Genomic DNA, 3,281 nt, shown 5'->3' with positions numbered 1-3,281 from the left:
GGGTGTAGTGATGCATGCCTGTAATCCCAGCTACTCGGGAGGCTGAGGCAGGAGAATCGCTTGAACCTGGGAGGCAGAGGTTGCAGTGAGCCGAGATTGTGCCACTTCACTCCAGCCTGGACGACAAGAGCGAAACTCCATCTCAAAAAAAAAAAATCAAAATTAAAATTAAGAACGTTAAAAAAATTCAGTTATTCAGTTACACTACTCATATTTCAACTGCTCAACGGCCACATATGGTTACTGGCCACTGTGTTAGACACAACAGATATTAGATCATCTCCATCAATGTGTACATTTCCAAAGTACAAAGTTCTGTTGGACAGCATTGGTCTAGTGTATTAGTCGGTTTTCTCCTGCAATAACACTGCATAGCAACTCCAGAATTTCAGTGGTTTATAAGAATAAACATTTTTCTTGTTCAGAGGTCCATGGGGCAGCTCAACTTCAGGTTGCAGGTTGGCTGGACTTGGCTTCGGACGGCAGTTTAGGTTCAGATCTGCTCCACGTATCTCTTATCCTCTTTGGACTCAGGTATGTTCCTCTCATGACTAAAAGCAGGAGTGCAAGAAGGCAGTCTAAACCAATCATATTCAGTTAACAGTCCATTGGCTAAAGCAAGTCACATGACCAAGCCTAATCTCAGTGTCTGCAAGGAAAGGCTCTACAAAGTTACATGGCAAATGGTATGGATGTATCATCCTACTATAAAGGAGTGAAGGAAAAAAAAAAAGTAAAGGATTGGGAGGCCCAGACGGGCGGATCACGAGGTCAGGAGATCGAGACCATCCTGGCAAACACGGTGAAACCCCATCTCTACTAAAAAATACAAAAAACTAGCTGGGCGAGGTGGCGGGCGCCTGTAGTCCCAGCTACTCGGGAGGCTGAGGCAGGAGAATGGCATAAACCCGTGAGGCGGAGCTTGCAGTGAGCTGAGATCTGGCCACTGCACTACAGCCTGGGCGATAGAGCGAGACTCCATCTCAAAAAAAAAAAAAAAAAAAAGGTAAAGGACAGAAGAACTGGGAATAATAATCCAATCTACCTCATGTTGTGCCAAACCCTTATCAAGACCAGCCTGGGCAACATGGCAAAACTCTGTCTCTATGTGGTGGTGTGCACTTGTAGTCCCAACTACTAGGGAGGCTGAGGCTGGCCTTGAACTTCTGGGCTCAAGCAGTCCTCCCACCTCAGCCTCCCAAAGTGCTGGGATTACAGGCATGATCCACCACACCGACCATCCCCATTGGAATTGCCTCAAATATATGTATATATTTATATATATAATATATATTCATATATTATATATTATATAATATATATTCATATATTATATATTTATATATATAATATATATATTTACCTTGGTGCTTTTCTTTTTTCTTTTTTGTGAGATGAAGTCTCGCTCTTGTTGCTCAGGCTGGAGTGCACTGGCACAATCTCGGCTCACTGCAACCTCCACCTCCCAGGTTCAAGCGATTCTCCTGCCTCAGCCTCCCGAGTAGCTGGGATTACAGACACCTGCTACCACATCCGGCTAATTTTTGTATTTTTACTAGAGACGGGGTTTCACCATGTTGGCCAGGCTGGTCTCGAACTCCTGACCTCAGGCGATCTGCCAGCCTTGGCCTCCCAAAGTGCTGGGATCAGAGGCATGAGCCACTGCACCCAGTCAGTGCTTTTTCATATTAATATACATAGACATAATTCTTAAACTAACATTCACTAACTTACATATACTGGTTTCTGTGTTCTGCTGGTCCCCCTCTTAATTAACTTAACGATGGGTACTTCGAATAGCTGAACAATGGACTTGTGTTGAAAGACAACACAACCTGATTTTTGGCACTGGGCTGGCTCCCAATCTGTTCTAGGAGTGTTAATATGCTGGGCCCATTGCCTGTAATCCCAGCACTTTGGGAGGCCGAGGCAGATGGATCACTTGAGACTAGGAGCTTGAGACCAGCCTGGCCAACGTGGTGAAATCCCGTCTGTATTAAAAATAAAAAAATTAGCTGGGTGTTGTGGAGCATGCCTATAATCCCAGCTACTTGGGAGGCGGAGGCAGATGAATTGCTTGAAGTGGGAAGGTGGAGGTTGCAGTGAGCCAAGATCATGCCACTGTACTCCAGCATGGGTGACAGCCAGACTCTGTCTTTAAAAAACAAAGAAACAAACAACAACAACAAAAACTGTTAATAGAGGTTCTTGAGATAAGTTAGGAGTTTCATTTCTCGCTTACAATGTCTTTTGTAACTAATTTGATTTTATCTCTCAAACTGAAGTCTTATAGACCTGGTACAGTAGATTCAAGGCAGCTGCTCTATTATTTTTCTTCTTTCAAAATGGTTGTAGCCAGCGTGGGCAACATGGCGAAATCCCTTTTCTACTAAAAATATAAAAATTAGCTGGGCGTGGTGGTATACGCCTGTAATCCCAGTTACTCAGGAGGCTGAGGCAGGAAAATCACTTGAGTCCTGGAGGTCGAGGCTGCAGTGAGCCGAGATCGCTCCACTGCACAAAAAACGGTTGCAGTAAAATAACTGCTCTTATTTTTACCCCCTTAGCTAGTGAAAAGATGGAAATGGGACAGAATAGAGCGTGACCAGTGCTTTTAGGGCTAAAACTGGGAGTGGGTCACACACATCACCTCCTCTCCCACCCGCTCCTGGCCACAATTTAGTCACATGAGCGCATCTAGATCGCAGCCAGACGGATGGCCACATGGGAGTGGGAGGTGATACCACTAAAAGAGGGAATGCTTGGGGACAATCAGCAGTCTTTTCTCAGTGTTTGAGGTCTTACTGAGAAAACAGTCTGTGGGAGTTAGTAAAGTGAACAGACCTACGTAGTCATCTGCCTAGTCAAGAAATTGAACAGTCGGCACCACAGAGCTTGGGATTTCTTAACGCAAAGGAAGCATCAAAAGGTAAAGGACCGTTCTAGCCAGGACGCAAGGCTGAGGACGAGACAGCCACTCAGAGGCGGGGCAGCGGGCGGTCGAAGGTGCGCACCCTACCGATGGTGCACGCCCGGCGATGGGGCGTGGCCAGGCAGAGAGGCGGGGCTCCACCGAGCCCGGCGCTGAAGCTGACGGCCAGAAAGGGGCGGGGCCTGGCGGCGATACGCATTGGGGCGGAGCTTCCAAACTGGGCATCCCAGCTAGAGCGAAGGGGCGTGGTCACTCATAGTCTATTGGGGGTGAGATTAAGCAACGTAGAATTTCGCAGCCAGAATGGATAGGTCTCAGCGATCCTGAAAGCAGCCTGGACGACCAGAGG

At 46.8% G+C, this 3,281-nt stretch overlaps 1 long non-coding RNA gene across 1 annotated transcript; it reads right to left on the bottom strand.

Moving 5' to 3' along the window:
* Positions 1 to 381: 381 nt before the first annotated feature.
* On the bottom strand, positions 382 to 3,097 carry LOC139358462 (uncharacterized). The gene is made up of 2 exons (XR_011613362.1): positions 2,845 to 3,097; positions 382 to 551 (listed from the first exon to the last, which is right to left on the bottom strand). It is a non-coding gene; the product is annotated as an uncharacterized lncRNA (long non-coding RNA).
* Between the last annotated feature and the right edge of the window lie 184 nt (positions 3,098 to 3,281).

The sequence above is a fragment of the Macaca nemestrina genome, chromosome 15, assembly GCF_043159975.1.
Source record: "Macaca nemestrina isolate mMacNem1 chromosome 15, mMacNem.hap1, whole genome shotgun sequence".
Classification (NCBI taxonomy): Eukaryota; Metazoa; Chordata; class Mammalia; order Primates; family Cercopithecidae; genus Macaca; species Macaca nemestrina.
This window is presented reverse-complemented; position numbering and strand designations above follow the sequence as displayed.